Source organism: Sciurus vulgaris (genome assembly GCF_902686455.1).
Source record: "Sciurus vulgaris genome assembly, chromosome: 14".
NCBI classification, from domain to species: Eukaryota; Metazoa; Chordata; class Mammalia; order Rodentia; family Sciuridae; genus Sciurus; species Sciurus vulgaris.
Genome location: NC_136475.1, coordinates 2582375 through 2601180, shown reverse-complemented (window position 1 = coordinate 2601180; position 18806 = coordinate 2582375). Strand labels below are relative to the sequence as shown.

The following is an 18806-nucleotide window of genomic DNA, read 5'->3' as shown; positions in this document are numbered from 1 at the left end:
CCTCTGGAATATACATTCACACCAAATGGAGAGAACAAATAAGGAACCTCCCAGCACGTAGTCTCATCTGTTCCTCTTCATGCCTGGATTTGAATCAGTCACCATGTCGGATCCAAACCCCAGCAAAACCACAGTGAAGGGCACTCCACTCTATTTGTGGCATGGGGGTCCTGGGCAGCTCACAGCCACATCCTGAACCATGGGAGATATCTCACTGGGATCTCCAATTGTTAAGATGATTTCCAATATCCAAAATAACTCTGTGTCCTTTTGAAGTAAAGACAAAGAATTCATTCTGGTCAGCACCAGGGAAGCAGAAAGCAAAGGGTTCTGCAGGCTTTGACACCTGCATGGAGTGTAGATTATCCCTTAAAACTGGGAGTCCACAAAGAAATGGGGAGGGGGTGGCAGTTACAACCACATGCTACATGAAACATGATTTCTCAGAAATCCTCAGCACATGTTCAGAAGGGCAAGCTTACATTCCACAAGTCAAGGATTAGCTGGTCAGGATGCAAGGGGGAAGGGGGAAGGTGTTGGCTTCAGTGCAGTGGACTCGTGAGGAAAGGGGGGCCAATTCACATAGTGTAAGATGACTGATCAAAACGGGGTCAGATTAGCTTAATTTTTAAATCAGCCCATAACAAGAGCTTCCACTGTAACTCAGAAATGACATGGAGGGGACTCGGTACCTGAACTGTGAAGTTATCTACCTTACTTTATTAATGTGGGTCAAATAATAAAACATCCTGGAAAACAACAAAGTATATAAGAGGAGAGGAGAGAGCAGGAGGGAGAGAGAGAGAGTGGAGGGAGGGAGGGAGACAGTGGAGGAAGAGGAGCCAAAACAATGTATTAGAAAATGACTTTCAAACACAAATTCTGTAACCAGAAAATTGAGGTTTCAAAGAAAATATAGAAACCTTTTCACAAGGAAGCTGGAGAACACATCATGGGTCTTTGCACAGCGCAGGAAATGACCACATGACTCTTCCAGGCAAAAGCAGGTGCAGCAGAGCATGGCCTCCATTGCACAGAGGAGGGTAAAACAAGGAAAGATTGATAAAATTTCCTTTTCTTATCTAAATGCTTTTAATATTTAAACGACTGTGTGCTCACAACTGTATCATCTCAGCATGGGGTGTGTAGCATCCAAGTGTCAAACACCTGACAGCAGCACAATTGAAACCCCTTTCCTGCAGAATCATGGGGCAGAGAATGCTGAGAGGAAGCTCCAAGCAGGAGGCCTCCAGGAGACAGTCAGAAACAGGCTTAGCCTCCCAGAGGCCCAGCCCCCTGCCTCCTGAGTCCCCTCCAGCTGTTCAATACTCTCTCTCCACACAGGACAGGGCTGGCCTCTTCCCAATCCAGTGCCAGAAAGTATCTGTGAGTGACCTGAGAGGCCAGGACACTGAGACTCTTGCCTGCTGACCACTCTGGGAGGAGAACTGCTCCAGGGGAAGCCAGAGGACACCTGGTGAGGACCCTCAGGCAGCCCAGGGCAGGGCACAGTGAGAACCCCAGGTCCTGGCCAATGGCAGCATCCACTGACCAATGTAGGGGAGACCCCTGGAGATCGAGCAGAGAAGTCTCTCCATACTGCACCTGTGGCTCACGTCCCACACACCTGCAGACACACCTGGAGCCAGAACCACCCAGGAAGCCACTCCTGATTCCTCACCCAGAGAAAGAGCAGGGAGAGTGAAAGGCTAATATTTTTAAGCTGCTGGTTGGGGCAATGTTTTACACAGAAACACACAGTGCATGCAGAGGAATAGAAAGAGGTTCAAATAAGTATTGGCAACACTACAATTTCAATGGCTCCATGAACAACAGTCCTTCACTGTTGTACAGTGAATCACACTGAAGTACAGTACAACCTCACAGAACCTTGCAGAAGTCAGCTGACATGAACTTATCTGCAAAATGCAGAGCTGTTCTATTTTGTCTCTTCTACTGTTTGACTTGTTAAATTGTGTGACTTATTTACTTATTTATTATTTTGCTTTTGAGAAAGACTTTTACTTTACAGGTAAAAAGAGTCGCTCCCTTTCCGGGCTCCTTTCCCACAGTAGTGACAGGCCACGTGCTCCATATGGTGCAAACACATGGGGACAGAAAATTTTCAGCCTCTGTGGAGTAAAAATGGCTTAAACTTTCCCAGATTTTAGGAAGAATATGGACATTCAGGATAACTGAGCTTCCAGGTCCCAGATAAAACCAGCCTAGGAATGAGAGTAGAGGGAAGCAGACATTATTGCCTCCTGTGCATGTTTGACTGTGTGACTTCTGTGATCCTACAATATGTATAATCAGAAAAATGAGAGATCACACTGGATTTCTGTATGATCTATCAAAATGTATAAATGCATTCTATGGCTATGTACAGCTAATTAGAACAAATAAAATTTTTAAATATAGAAAAAGTAGGTCACACTAAAGCACATTCTAAAGAAATTATTAAAGAATAAAGACAGACAGTGTAGAAAGGAAAAGGAGAAAATGAGCCCTTAACATCCTAGGAAACTTCCACAGGACTATCAGAGGTTTCTCAGAAGAAACATGCAGGCAGGAGGAAAGAGAATTCATACACACAAAATGCCAGGAAAATAAGTGAACCAAGAATAATCAGTCAACCACCACACTTTTCTCAAAACAATTTCTAAGTAAACTTTAACAATTCTCAAAATTTTGATGGTTCTTGAGGCCATAAAAATTGGATGCTGGATAATGAGCTCCTGTGCCTCTTGCTCTTGCTTCCTCTTGCAGGATTCTTGAAGGCAGTGAAGGTGTTCAGTGGTATACACTATTTCACTACATGCACTTCCCTCCTTTTATGTTTCCATTCTACTCTTGTTCGGCACTTAGCTGTTTCAGTGTGCAATTATCACAGATAACAATGTGAGGTCACTGCACATGGGGACGTGTGCACATCTGTGTGCTCCGAGAGGAACACCTGGATCACAGGGTACGTGCATGGTCAGGAAGTCCTCCAACTCAGGTGCATTCACATTCCCAAACACAGGAGAGTGATCTGCATCATTCCCCATGCTGTGCTCAATGATCTTCATGGTTTACTTTTGTGGTCTTTCATCGGAAGTTTTCTGGTGGTTGGTTGCAACTTTCACTCTGATGATTATTGATGCTGAGCACACTTCACATACTAAAGGCCTGTTTGCATAAGCAGTTGACAGAGAACCTTTCTGTGAAGAAGTCTTGTCTGTAGTTTTTGCAGTGTCACTTTTGTCACAATAACTGACCATCAATGTCTCAGTCTCAGAACATCTCATTAGTTCCACTGGGCAGCTTGACTGGGCTCACTAGCCCCAGGGTCCTGCACCCATAGTGTACGAACTCTTCATGGTGCTTCTTCTGATTGGCCTCCTGTGCTTCCTGTCAATCATAGGCTGGAGGAGCAGTACTGCACTGAGCAGGCCTTGCACACCTTCAGGGACATCCACTCTCCTGGGTCTGATCTGATAGGTGAGTGCTGGGGCTGACAAGGACATAGGAACAGGGTGCAAAGGACATTCTCTGAGTCCAACAGAACCTCCCAGTGACCCTGAAAGCCTGGTGCCTCTGAGAAGTTCTGTCAGCAGGTGGAGGCAGCAGGAGGAGCAGCTGGGGCAGCCCAGTCTCACACTTCTGCTTCTCTGAGAGGATTTTGTCATGGCCTGTATCACTGTGGGAGGGAACTCATCATACTGTTGACAGAAATAAGTGGCCACATCTTCAGGCTCCAGACTGCTGATGGTGAGAGTGTAATCTGTCCCAGATCCACTGCCACTGAATCTCGAAGGGATCCCAGATTCCAAACTGTTTGCACCATAGATCAGGAGCTTAGGAGCTTGCCCTGGCTTCTGTTGGTACCAGCTTAAGTAACCGCTAATGCCCTGACTGGCCCTGCAAGTGATGGAGACACTTTCTCCTGGAGATTTAGACAGGGAGGATGGAGACTGGGTCATCAAGATGTCACATCTGGCACCTGAAATTGGACACATGAAAAGAGATATGCACACAATTAATCATGTTATAAGAGGATTTCCCTGAAGACCAGGCAGGTATGATCACATTTATCTGAGCAATTTCCCACTTGTCCCTCCTTACCTGGGAGGCAGAGCAGCAGGATCCCCAGGAGCTGAGCAGGGGCCCTCATGTCCATTCTGTGTCCTGACTGGGACTGACTCCTGCACAGGGTGTGAGCAGCCTATTAAGAAGTCCTCAGGGCAGTGGGCTGTGCTCTGGGCACATGCAAACCAGCAGGGCTGAGCAGACAGGGCACAGCTGCAGGGTGGCTCCTCTCAGTCACTCAGCCCTGGTTAAGTGTTACCAGGTGTCCCAGTAAAGACCAGACACCACAGAATTGCCTAGAGTGAATGTGTTTCCTCTGGGCCACAGCCCAGAACCATCCCTCTTTCCTGGATGTGGAGGGCCCCTTTGCTCTCATCATGGTTCAGGACCCACTTCTCCTGCCTACTGTCCAATGGAGATGAGGTCATTAGCTCTATCACAACCCCACCACCCACAACAGATTTTACTGACCTCTTGCTTTCGTAGGTGTGCACAATACTTATTTCAGAGAGGCTTCCTCCATGCCTGACTCCTGGAAGACTTGGCATGATAAGTGATCAGAATTTCCACCAGAAATGCAAAGAGTTGTAAGAGGAACAACAGAACAGGAGGAAACACATCAAGTGCTGGGGTGGTGACTGTAAGAAGTATCCATGCTGTCCTGCCATCCCAGCTGACTTCTCAGCCTCCTCCACTCTGAAGGTTCTGTCCTGTCCTCTGACCTAGGCCAGCCAATGTCAAGGATGGCCCTTTCACCCCTGAAGCTCAGCTCCCTCTCCCTGTGTGCGCTGCTTTACACATCAGGCCTCATGTCCCTGAGGTCCTTCCATTGATGCTGTGCCCCTCCCCCAGCTTCACCTAAGCTTTGCTTCATCTTCTCTTTAATGGGTCAGTTTGTCATCATTATAAATTTTGATTCTCAAGATGACCCAGATTTGGCCACAGTGATATCAGTGCAGGTGGTTTTGCTTTACAGTTGCCACAGTCTCATCATTTTTGGAGCCTACTTGGTTCCTGATCAAGGTGTAGACAAGATTCCTTTAATGGAAATAAATCTAGGCACTGAGTGCTTACTGGAACCCTGTGGATTAGGGAGGATCTATCTATGTATGAATCAGTCTTTCAATCAATCCACCTACCTACCATCACCATCTATCATCTCTTATCTGAATACACATTCCTATCTTTCCCTATATACAACTGAGTTTATTGTGATATTTCCACTTCAAGTCAAATTCCCATTTATTCTAGAGATGTCCCTTTCAGGGTTGAGGTCCCTTCCTCCTACAGTAATGATCGTGGCTCTGATTGTCTCTGGTGTCAACCTCCCTCTGAATGTCATGGGCCTCCCCTCCCATCACACAACCTCACCTGACTTGTGAATGTTCCCTGATCTGCTCTGATAGCACTTGCGAGGACACAGCCAACTCTGCACACCTCTCACTGTGACAAATACCCAGAAAAACAACATAGAGGAGGAGAGTCATCCTGGCTCTTGATTTCAATCCATGGCCAGGTGTCTGCCAGGCAGAAGCATCATGGAGGAAGGGCTTGGTGGAGGAAGGCAGCTCAGCTCAAGGCATCCAGGAAATACAGCAGAAGGGCTCAGGGGAAGACACAGCCTCCAGGGCATAGATCCAGTGACCTCCTCCTCCAACTAGGTTCTGCCTTCCAAGAAATCACTTAGATCATGAGTCCATCAAATGGATTGATCCCCTATTGCAGCATTCAACCCCTCAGTCTCTGGGGACACCCCATATTTAAACTATGTCAGAAGCCCTCCTGTGGTTTCCTGACATCCCCACTTGCACACAGGACCACAGTCCTTTGTACCCTCCTCATGCTGTTGTACATTTGACCTGCACATGGGCTCCCAGGTCACCACTCAAATGTGGGACACCCTCCTCACCCTGTCCAGTGTGCCCTCCACCACCCGGGTGCCTGGCCTTGGTGCAGTAGAGGGTATTCCAATCCCAACCTCCTAAATGGCTTCCTCCTGACTCACCACGTGTCCCCAGCCCTGCAGCAGCCTCTGGGAACTGAGTTCTCTTAGGACCTGGATGAGATTTGGTGACAGGACAATAGACAGGTTTAGGAACAAGGGTAGACTCAGGATGTTGGGAGATATCCTAGTTCTTGGTTTGCAGCGGTTAATGTCTCAATTGTGTAAACTTGCAGGAGGAGCATTCCACTTCCCTTACGTAGGAAAGTAAACAACTGCCCCAAGTTGACCTGGTGTTACCAAGGGAACGTCTATAGGAGCCTGTTGGTCTGATCTCCCCTGGTATTTGTGTTTGAAAAAGAAACTTATAAAATGTATACCTGTTCCCACAATGAACAAGTTTTGAGGCTGCTTGCCAGAAGCCTGCTTCCATCCAACTCCTGGAGTCTGGGGGTCTTGACCCTGCAGCTCGTACTTGTGCCTAAGCAAGCTTGGCACCCCAACATCAGGGCAGATGAGCAGGTGGTCCAGGGAGAGTTTAGCTCCTGAGAAAACATGATCCATGAGTCCATACTGGTACTGACACTTTGCTGAGGAATGGGATGTCCATAAAAGGATTGAGGACATTTCAAAAATTTCCTGTTAACTTTAAAAACAAAGTTGGAGTTCGATCATACCCAGGACCTTGGCCATGCTGGGTAAATACTCTGCCACTTAGCCACACACCCAGTCCCATGCTAATTTCAAATAACCAAAGAAGATCTCACAGAAGAGAAGTCTGTCAATATTCCTTTGAACAAAAATCCATACGAACATCAGAAGTAATGAAACAGATTAAAATCAGGCACCACCCAACAGGAAGCTGTATGAGAAGAGCACATTTCTAGAGATTGCTGCTGGGGATGCTACGGCTAAATCCTACCATGAGGGGAAGACAAATATGCTAACGGAGACACATCTACAAACAGTCAGGGTATACTCTCCAAAGTGGTGAGATCATGAAGTTTAGGAAAAGGTGGATAGACGAATCCAACCTCAAGGAGACCAAAATCCAGAGCAGCTGAAGGCAGCACATGATACAGGACTTGATGGATTAATTATAACAGAGAGAATCAGGCAATTCCCATAATCTGAAATGAATCTGAAGGTCTCATGGAGTGATGCACTAGTGCTGATGTTTATTTCACACTTCGTTCAGGGTTATGAAGGAAGAAGTTTCCAGAGGGTGGGCTCTCAGGTCACCTGCTTTCAGATGACCCAGGGCCACAGAGTGCTGTGTGCTGTACAACAACCTTTCTCTAAGTGGGAAATTTCTATTTAACACACAAGCATTCCTCAAGAGGCTGCTGAGCTTATTCCTGAGAGTTTACTGCCATTCTTGTCACCATACTGCCCAGGCCTTCCTGCACATGCACTGGGCAACACCAGGTCTCCATGAGGTGTTCAGGATGCTCCATCACCATCCAAAGACACAGGTCCCTGCATTTCCCAGGGCAGTAACTGGCTGGTCTGGTTCATAGCTTGGGAACCTCCACACTCTGCCCTCTTCCTGTCATTTGACCTCAGTTCCCACAGCTCATCAGCATAAAGCTCTGACTGGTGACTCTACTTCTCATACAGTGAAAATATAAAAATTTAAATTAAATAAACTTCTTACTCCAAAAAAGAGGATGGCCCTGGAATTAAAGTCTGGATCAGAATAAGCCTAGGAGGCAGCAGCAGACAAGGCCCCTGAGTGTCAGTTTGCTCCAAGGTCAGATGAAGAGCAAGAGGCTGTGACCTGGGAAACTGCCCTGAGATGTGACAGGGGAGGGAGGAGGGTCCTGGAAACAGACAAGGCAGCTCTGCTCTCAGTGCAGCCAGTCCAGGGCCCCTGAGCTCTGCGGGCAGCACACAGCACAGGGAGCGCCACAGAGAGGGCAGCCAGGCTGTGCACAGAGGCACCACCACACCTGAAAGGGCACTGGGGACTCTTGGGTAACAGGGGCCCACGATATGTGAATGTTAGCCTGGCTGCTCCTCAACTGGCAGCTGATTTTAAAACTGACATTTTCAATACACACACACACACACACACACACACACACACACACACACACACACACAGAGTTTGTTCCCCTCCTCTAGAGAACCCTGACTAACAAACACAGAAGGTAGTGGGGAAACATAGTGGGACCAAATTAGAGCAAATGGTATTCTATACTTTTGTAATTAAAACAAATCAAGATGTTATTTATAACTACAAAGAATAAGTAAGGAATTCAATGAGAGATAAAGACATCTGAAACACAGATTGTCTTATCTACAAAATGGTCAAACCATTAGGTGACATTTTTCTTTCTTCATGTTGATTTTTTTTTACTTTTTTAAACCTATAATTCCTCTAAAACCTCTTGTCTGAGACACAAACCAAGCCTGTGAATATGTGGGGCCCTGATACCATCTTGCTGTCTGTGAAGGTGATTGCATTCAGTCCCATCCCCAGGAGAAGCCTGTTAACAGAGCTCTGAGCAGCTGCCTTGGGCCCCAGCAGATCCCACACAGCCCCAGAGAGTGTGGCAGCAAATGTTCAGGGGTAGTGAGGCCTGAGGACAAATGAACTGAAGAGGAGGCAAGAAGTCCAGTAGGAAGGCCAGGTGACCACACCAAGGAGAGACCAGAAACCAATGGAAAATCACAACTATCAATAAAATCCAAGTAAATATGCCAAGATAAAATATTTTTACATCACAGGTTGTCTTTCCATGTTAAAGTATTAAAATTAGAATTTTTTAACATTGATTTATTACTTTGCATTTCTTTTCTTACTCTCAGATAAAATTTTATTTATTTGTGGTGGTTGTTTTTAGCTACACGTGACAATAGAATTTACCTTGACATAATAATAAAAGCATGGAATATACTTTGTTCCACATCAGGCCCCAAGAAGCCCCTCTGCCTCTCACTGCCCTCCCCTCTTTCCTGCCTCTACTTACTGATCCTTCTGCCATTTACTTTACTTTCTTCACTTGGTGTCTGTGGATGTACCTGCTGCTGAGCTCCACTGTGCTCTGTTCCCACGAGTACACAGGAGAGCCAGGTCAGGTTCATGCCACTCTTCCCCTGTCCCATCCCTCCTTCCTTCCCTCCATTTCCCTTCCTCTACCCTACTCATCTGTCCCCCATTATTTTATTTACACCCCCACCCCAACTGATCTTGGATTAGCTTCCCCATAGAAGAGAACACATTTGACCTTTGACATTTGGAGGCTGGCTTATTACAATTGCCATCTTTCAAATGGTCTGTGGTCAATGTAAAGCCATGTTACGTGTGTAATGGGATCCGTGTGTCTCAGAGCATGCAAAGGTGGTGCCGTTCCCTGGACACCTCCATGCCACTGGCAGAATAAGGAGCAGTGCTCAGGTGCATGACCTGCCTCTCAGATTCTCTGTTAGGACTTAAGTGCACATGTGAAGTCCCTCTGATATCTCAGTCACCCCAGCACATCCAAACCAGAGCTCTGACAATCCTCTGGTCACAAGCAGGAACTCAGAGTCACCCAGCACTCCATGAGACCCTTGGCCATCTCTCTGCAGGCCAAGCCTTTCTAAATACCAGCCCAAGGCCCCTGGACTCTCTGTCATTAAGTCCCTAAGTGTCACTGCTCCTCCTAGTGGTGAAAATAGAAATAGCATCATCTCCCAAATCTGGTGAGCGGTTCTTCATTTATTCATCTCTAAATGTGATGCAGCTACACAAATAATAGCATCCTGAACGCTCTAGGCAGAGGTTACCTGGAAGAAGGCCAGCAGAACCCTGAGGTTCCAGAGCTTCCACTTCACTATGAAGGAGAGACAATACATAAGCAGGTCACTTTCCACTCTAGCTGCTACCTTGACTGCTCTGAGACCTCTCCCCCTGGAGCACTGCTGTCCCTCAGGACAGGTGGGGCCATGGGCATCCTGGTCCACTAGTGTCCCCTGTCCAAGTTTGTGCTGTTTGGCACTGTGTTTCCTGTAAACATAGAGTCAAATATAGGCTTTTATATCCAGTTATCTGAATGATCATAGGGTGGAAGGCAGTGGACTTTTAGTCTGTCATGTCCCTGCATCCCTGCTGCTATACTCAAAAGTGAGGGGGACCAAGTTCCAGCACAGCATCCTTTACTCTACTCACAATTTTTGTGTAGTGAAGAAGAGCTCTGTCTCCTGAATTATCTCCTCAATTTATTTTAATTTAGTTTTTTTGGGTTAAAGGAGAGAAAGCAGCCTTCACCTGTTTGGTCCTTTGGGTTTGCAGTGACTCCTCCTTGGAAATGCTACTTGTTCTTTCTGCAGTCCATGACTCAGAGCTCTGGCTGCAGATGGACATGCTGACATGTATCTCCTTTCAAAGCTCCCAGTACTGTTTGGAGTCCACGTGGTATTGGCAATGCTGGCTTCACTCAGTGACAACATGCAAGACAGTGACAAGACTTTGAGAGAAACCTTCACCTACCCTGAGGTGGGCTGTCAGTGGATGGTCTTCATGTGATGTCAATCACATGCAGGGAATATCAGATTTCTGATGCAGAGCCAGGCACAAGCACCACACATGGCAGCTGCAACCGAACCCAAATCTGTAAGCACAGTGTTTTGTCTTCATAGATCTTGGAATCAATAAGAAAAAAAATCAGAAGTCCTGGTAAGAGAGGTTGAAGATTAGATCACAGTCAGAGAAGAAATGAAAAGATCGGTGAGACTGCTATTGTGTTGTGCAAGTCAGAAATTTGTCATGACATAAGAGCAGATGAGGGGTTTCAGGAGGTTGTTGGCCTCTGCTTGCACAGAGACTCTACCTGAGCCTCCAGTAGGTGTGCAGCATGTGGGGAAAAGGCCTGGCCAGACTCACCTCCCAGGTGGAGCTCGTTGGTGGACCTGGGATGGGAGCCTCTGCAGTCTCAGCATCCTCTCCCTTGTTATGTGCTTTTCACCTGGGAGCAGATTGTCGAGTGGGTGACAGAGTCATGAATGTAATAAATAGAAAACAGGAGAGTGAAAGATCCTGGAACAGGATCCGGTGCAGAAGAGAGGAGATAGAGAAGACAAGCCATCAGATTGTCCATGCATGAGACTGCAAAGGTGGCATGCATCTATGAGACTGAGGAGAGCAAGTCACCTGCACCCAAGGAGCCTGGTCACAGAGAACATCAGGGTAGGGTCATCAGGGAAATGGCAATGAGCACATTTCTTTTTGAGTAAGACCCAGGGTTCTGGTTAAGTGGTGTATAACAAAGAAAAGTTGCAGAAGAGACAAGGAAGTGTATGATGCAGGCAGAATTGTCACGCTATCAATGTGTCCTGTAAAACTTCATGAGTTGGAAACTTAATCCCTGCACAGTACATGGAGTTGATCAGGTTTCCTCAGTTCGATGTCCCAGAAGCAATGACTAAGCTGGCGTATGTAAGACAGGAACCACAAGGCTTTGCAAACTCTTATGTAACCTATGATGTCATATTAAGGAACAGTGCAAGCATGGTCTTATGTAACCTATGATGTCATATTAAGGAACAGTGCAAGCATGGTCTTATGTAACCTATGATGTCATATTTGGTCACTGGTGGCTATTATATAATCCCATATATAAACTTTAGTCTCCCCTTTCATGGCTGCACCATGTGAAGAAGCAACAAGAAATTCTCACACAGATAATTTGAAGATGGTGACATGTGACCTTCAATTACCAACCTCAAGAAGTATGAAGAAGTCAATTTACCTTCTTCATGAATTGTCTAGTTCTGGGTTTTCCATATAGCAACAGAAGATGGACTAAAATCTGGTGGTGACAGAGGTGGGATAGAGAAACAGGTATGTGAGGACCAACAGAGCAGGCTGGGTCCTGGGCCACTCAGCCACACCTCAGAGGAGATCATGGTTCTGGGATGCCTACACCAGGAGAGTATGAGCCAAGGGCCAGGAGCTCCTAGGATTTACTCACCAGTGACTTTCCTTCAGTAGGTTCAGGACAGAACAGGCCAACACTCCTGACTCTGTGCTCAGAGACTCCTCTGAATGAGGCCACGGAGGCCATCTCTGTCACAGCTGCATTCCAGACAGGAAGCATCCAATGATCCTCACTCAGCATCCTCTCTGGGCAGGTATTGGGAAGGGACAGGTCCTTATGCACAGGTATCTTCATGCTTGAACACAGTAGGTTTCTACACACCTCACATGAAGGTTACAGCTGCTGGGAGGGAATCAGCCTGAACTCTCCACCGCTGAGCCTGGGGTGCCACATGGCCCAGCAGTAGCTGGTCACTGAGGAACCCAGGAACTCCTGTTTGTGCCAGAACCAGGGGAGTCAGTTCTCCTAATCAATGTGCATAAGGTTCTCCCCAGCTCTGCAGATGACGGTGACTTCTCTGGGACACAGTCCTTGATGCTCATTCCATTATAATCTGCTAAAATGCACAAGAATGTATCTTTTATATCTGAGAATGATCAATCTGCTCTCAGGACCTGCCATCAAGACCAGACCCCCAGTGTTACACTTCTTTATAAAAGACTGTGCAGGATGTTCTGTCCCTAAGGTGAGAACTAGGGAGCTACATCATGCTGTGACAAGTCACTTCCTGCTGGAGCTCAGAAGCAGCTTCCCAGGGAGGCACAGGGAGGAGCTGTTCATCCTATTTTTCTGATGTAGTACATTTTCCTCACCTGGAACACAGAGATGCAGGGGACCAAAGTCCTGAAGCACTAGATTCAGCCTCCCGCCATTTCTTATGATTACTTTGGTTAAGGGTTTATCAATGTTCTTTATCTTTTCAAAGTATCATCTCTGTTGCACTGATTCTATGCTTTTTATTCTCAGTTTCACTGACTTTAGCTCTGATCTTGTTTCCTGTATTCTACAAATTTTTGAATCAGCTACATCTTTCTTTTCTAGAGACTTGAGGTATAGCATTAGATCATTTTTTGAAATCTTTCTTTGTTTTAATGTGGTACTCAATGCTGTTAACTAGCCTCTTAGGACTACCTTCATTCTGACTCAGAGAATTTGATGCATTGTCTGTTCTCATTTTTTTAAGAATTTGTTGATTTCCTCTCTCATTTCTTCTGTAATCCATTAATCACTCAATAGGGTGAGTTCCAATCTCCATGTATATCTGTGGTTTACATAACTTTTTGTGCCATTGATTTCTATTTTTATTCCATTATAACCTGCTAAAATGCACAAGATTATAACTTTCATTGTGTGAGAAATTATATTATACATAGAATATAGTCTGTTTTAGAAAAAGTTCCATTAGCTGTTGAGAATAAAGTAAATTCATCTGGTTTTGGAGTGAAATATTTTGCAGTTCTGCATTAGGTCCATTTTATTTATATTTTTAATGAGGGTGGAAATGTTTTTATGTATTTTATGTCTGGATTACCTGTCTATTAGTGAAAGGGATGTGTTGTCATACTGTGGTCATCAAAAAATTTAATGTCAAGTAGTATTTTAGAGCTTTCATTGATTATTTGTTGCTGTTACACCATAAGAGCTGTAAGGAACTCAATAATATGTGTCTTTCAACTTAACTGTTCATGGTAATCCTACTTCCAAAGAGCTAAGTTATTTAAAGGATATTGATAATAACATTCATCAAGAACCTGGAAATACATGCTTGCTAGATTGGCTGGCTTCTTGGTTACCAGACATGTCTTGGTTAAAGCAACTTTTTGTAACTGTGCTCATTTTATATTTGTCATACTGTTATGCATATTTGGATTTTGTTGTATATTTGATCTTCTTTCTAAGTGATTAACTTACCATGCCAAATCACAAAAAAATATTTGCAAAGACCCTGCTTCTTCAATTAGTAAAGAAGGGAGAAATGTAGGGAACATTCCTCAAGCTTACTAGACCACCCTCGTGGACACCATGGCTTAAATAAACCAAAAAATTTGGTTGGAGAAACTGAGGAAATGGTAAAGACTTGCCATGAATTAAGGGCCTTTGCAGTTACTGATGCTGAGCTATGAGCTGAGGGAAAGCCTCACTCAGCAGGCATCACGGCAAGCTGTAATGTGAGCTCACCCACACTGCCTCACCTCATGCTGTGTGCTGGAGCTTGCCCTTCTCCCAGTCCTTTGTCTCAGGCTTGTTGTTGGACAGAATCACATAGGGATACTTGGTTTGTTTACATGAGTACCACGTGTAGCTTACCTATAGGTTGGTTCTGCTATGTTTTAAAAGAGTCTTAACCTGATTGGATAATGTATCTATGTATGTCTTGTACAATCCTAAGTAAAATGAGATCCCTGCCTTCAGAGCCTGGTCTACGATGTCTGAGTTCACTGGAGACATCGTGGTCCTACCCCCAGTGGGACCTCCATTTCAAATAACTGCATCTTCCTTTATAAAATGTTTGCAGCTGGGCTGGATCTGGGTCTATGCAAAGCCATCAGAATATAGGGAAGCAAATTGCCTGGACTGGGAGTTCTGAGTGTAGCCTCTGAAACTAAAAATCACCTGAGTGATAGTGAAAGAAAACTTCCTTGTTAAGTTCCCATAAAGTTGCTGTCTTACCAGTTATAAACATGAAGTGAAATTTATACTTGTAGAATAGATCAGCCTTTCCAGGCAGGAGGCCTTGGTGAGGATTTTGCAGGTCATGTCACCCTTTTGTGGTCAAGAAGTGGGACATCTTAGCCCTGAATTAAGTTAAACTGATCAGAGAAGAACTGAACCCTCCAAACAATGCCCACTTCCAAATATCCACCTGGGATGTCGACGCTGTGGCAAGTGATAATCAACAACAATATGTGGACAAGATCCTAAATCATTGGCCCCAAAACCAATGTCCTGGTATTCCTTCTTCTCCCAGGTTATTTTACAGGAGTTTTGGGGAAATTTCCTATGAAGAATTCTAAAGATAATCAAATAAGTTGCCTTTAAAAGAGGGAGAGTGTACCTGACTTGACTTGCCCTCATCATGGAAGTCCTTCACATCTTCATGAGAGAGGAAGGGATCTCATGACATGGAGGATTGGATGGGGGAGGCTCTATATTTCTGCTCTTGGAGGGGGCAGGAGCCACACTCCAAGCTATTAGGACAGCTTCCACCTCAGAGTAAAATGATTGTCACTAAATTGGGGAACAGCATCATCCAAATATACAGTCAACAAAGGCTCATCCAGGTCTGTCTGGCCTGGTTTAGGAATCCACCACCCACTTGAACTAGAATTCCAAGGGAAGAAGGTAAAACTTTACCTAGGGAGTTCAGTAGCCTTGATCTTAGGACACAGTCCAAGCAAGAGAAAAAAACATTATTAGCATTTTTTAAAATTTTATCTTTTGAGTATGAATGGGGTCTCAATGAGTGATCATTACCCTGTAGGAGGTTTCTTCACAAGTTTCAGTTGAATATGATGAATCCATGCAGTGAGTCCAACCACCATTATGGTCATCAGGAGGTCAAGATGATGGTTTAAGGTCCTCTCCAGCTCAGTGTCATCCTTGCTTTTGGAATCCATTGATGTCTCCTGGCTGGGACAATGTTAGAAACCAGTGGATCCTCTGGTTGATCCTCAAGAAGAAATTTACAAGCCTTTTCTTGTATTTGCTGGAGAGACTGAAGGTAGTTCACAAGAGACTGCTGGCTGACTTCAGCCACAAGAATATCAGACACACAGGGGAGCAAAGGGGTTGCCTCCAATGCAGGAATTCAAAGGAAGAAAGTCTTGCCTTGTAAGGGGTGTAACAGGCCCACAAAAGAGCAGCAGGTAAATGCCTGGGTCACCTAGCACCTATCACTTCTAGAGAAAAAGGAAGTTAACTTGTTCTCTCCAAAATGGGTTGTTGTATGTAAATGCAATATTAAGGTTTTTTCCTCCAAAGATTGGGTATCATGAATTTGGAGTCAGGCAGAATCCACCAAACATCTGATTTTTCTCCAACTTTTCATTAGCCTTTTCTTCTCCTGATAAATAGTGTGGGAGGGGAGGAAGGCTGGTTTAGAACATGAAGCAAAGGCAACATATTGACTGGTTCTGGTATAGAGTCCAGGGCCACTCATTGAGAACTTTGGCTGACTGAGCTGTCTCCTTAAAGCACATTTGTAGCCATTATGAAAGGTCCAAAACTACATCCAGCCACTGATCCCCATATAGGAAGTGGTCAGGATGGCCAGGTCTACCAGCTGCCATATTCCAGACCTTCTGGACAATTCAGGGGTCCACAGTCACCCATCTGGCCATCCCACATTGAACTGGCTCATTCTAGTTCACAAAGGGTAGAGGCCTCCCTGTGATAAAGGCACCCCATAATCAACATGGAACCCTGATGAGAATGTGTTAACATACACTCCAGAGGGACAGATGCCCAGATAGAATGGTTAGATCCCATGGTAAAGCTGATGGTTAGAACAAAGCAGAAATAGGGGAAACTGACAGACAAAAATCTAACCAGAACTGAGAAGATGAGTCACTGATGAGTCCCATCTGTCAGGGAGAGGAGAAGGTTTTCTCCCCAGGGCAACAATGCAGGAGCACCTTCAGAGAGAACTAGGCAAACACATGATCAACAAAAGACAATTTTCCAAGAAAAACAGAGACTCTCTCCTCCCATCCCAGTCTCCAGACCATTTTCACCACCTATTTATGCGAGGGCCTGTGACATGCTGGCCCCTTGTCAGAAAACCAACTAACTGAAACACCTACAAGGCTTTACCATCGACCTAGATGACACACCTCTGAGTCTCCATTCACTGGAGGTGAAACACCACAGAGGATTTAGCACCAACCTAGTTGAGCCACCTCTGGGCTTTACATTCACACAAACGAAGAGAACAAATCAGGAACCTCCCAGCACATAGTCTCACCTGTCACCTCTTCATGCTGGGCTCAAATCATTCACCATGTTGGATCCAAACCACAGCAAACCAGAGTGGAGGGCACTCATCTGTGTGTGGGGTGAGGGTCCTGGGCAGCTCAGAGCCACAGCCTAGATTCTGGTTTATATCATGCTGTGGTCTCTAAATATTAAGGTGACTTTCCAATAACTTAAATAACTCTGGGAACTTTTGAAGGAAATGACAAAGGATATATTCTGGCCATGGCCAGAGAAACAAAGAGTAAACAGTTCTGCAGGATGACACCCCCATGGAGTGGTGACTGCCCCTTTAATCTGACAATCCACAAAGGAAAGGGGGGTGGCAGTTACAACCACAGGTTACATGAAACATGTTTTCTCAGAAATCCTCAGCACATGTTCAGAAGGGCAAGCTCACATTCCATAAGTCAAGGATAAGGAGGTCAGTATTCAAAGGGGAAGAAGGAGGTGTTACCTCCATGGGAGTTGGTTCTGGAGAAAGGGGGACGATTTCACACAGACTGAGGTGTCTGAACAAAATGGGGTCAGCTTAGCTTAATGTTCAAATCAGCCTGTAACAAGAGCCTCTATTGGGACTCAAAAGAAACTTGAAAAGGACTCGGAAAAACAATCATGTTGCTTACATTATTAATACTGGTAAAAGAATAAAACATGCTGGAAAAAACAAAGTATGTAAAGAGGACAGGTGAGAGAAGGGGGAAAGAAGGAGGAAGAGGAGACAGCTGAGGGAGAAAAACAAAACAACGTCTGGAAAATCTACAGAGCAATTTTCTACAGAAAATTCTGTAGCCAGAAAATTGAGGTTTCAAAGGAAATATAGAAACCTTTTCACAAGGAAGGTGGAGAACACATCACGGGTCTTTGCACAGGACAGGAAATGACCAAATGACTCTTCGAGGCAAAGGCAGGTGGAAGCACAGCAAGGCCTCCATTGCACAGACGAGGATAAAACAAGGAAAGATTGACAAAACTGCCTTTTCTTATCTAAATGTCTTTAATATTTAATCGACTGTGTGCTCACAACTGTATCAGGACAGCATTGGGTGTGTAGCATCCAAGAGTCAAACACCTGACAACACAACAATTGAAACCCCTTTCCTGCAGAATCATGGGGCAGAGAATGCTGAGAGGAAGCTCTAGGCAGGAGGCCTCCAGGGGAGAATCAGGAACAGGTTCAGCCTCCCAGAGGCCCAGTGCCCTGCCCTCTAGCCCCCTGCAGCTGTTCAACATTCTCCCTCCACACAGGACAGGGCTGGCCTCTTCCCAAGCCAGTGCCAGAAAGTATCTGTGAGTGACCTGAGAGGCCAGGACACTGAGACTCTTGCCTGCTGACCACTCTGGGAGGAGAAATGCTCCAGGGGAAGCCAGTGGACACCTGGTGAGGACCCTCAGACAGCCTAGGAAGGGCACAGTGAGAACCCCAGGCCCTGGCCAATGGCAGCATCCACTGGCCAATGTAGGGGAGGCCCCTGGAGATCCAGCAGAGAAGTCTCTCCATGCTGCACCTGTGGCTCACGTCCCACACACCTGAAGACACACCTGGAGCCACAACCACCCAGGAAGCCACTCCTGATTCCTCACTCACAGAAAGAGCAGGGAGAGTGAAAGCCTAACGGTGTAATTTGCTTGTTGGGGCAATGGTTTACACAGAAATACACAGTGCATGCAGAGGTATAGAAAGAAGTTCACCAAAGTATTTACAACATTGATTCACTAGATAAATATGCACATTGACATATGGTACAAGGTATTAGAATCTTACATAGGTTGATTATAAGAGGTTTTATGACAAAACACAGAGTTGTTCTTTGTTATCAAGTCTACTGTTTGACTTGTTAAACTGTGATTTTTTTTTTAAAGAAAATAGTTTTCCTCAAAGGTAAAATGGTTGTTCAGTAAGTCACTCACTTTCCTCCAGGCACAGCGACAGACCATGGTGTCCACATGCCTACACA

At 45.4% G+C, this 18806-nt stretch overlaps 1 long non-coding RNA gene and 1 gene segment (V, D, J or C); one reads left to right on the top strand and one right to left on the bottom strand.

Moving 5' to 3' along the window:
• The window catches only part of LOC306643750 (immunoglobulin kappa variable 2-29-like), a 458283-nt gene that overhangs the window by 175312 nt on the left and 264165 nt on the right, over positions 1-18806 (top strand).
• Positions 9705-10611, bottom strand: LOC306643764. Its single transcript, XR_013759046.1, has 2 exons — positions 10491-10611; positions 9705-9834 (listed from the first exon to the last, which is right to left on the bottom strand). It is a non-coding gene; the product is annotated as an uncharacterized lncRNA (long non-coding RNA).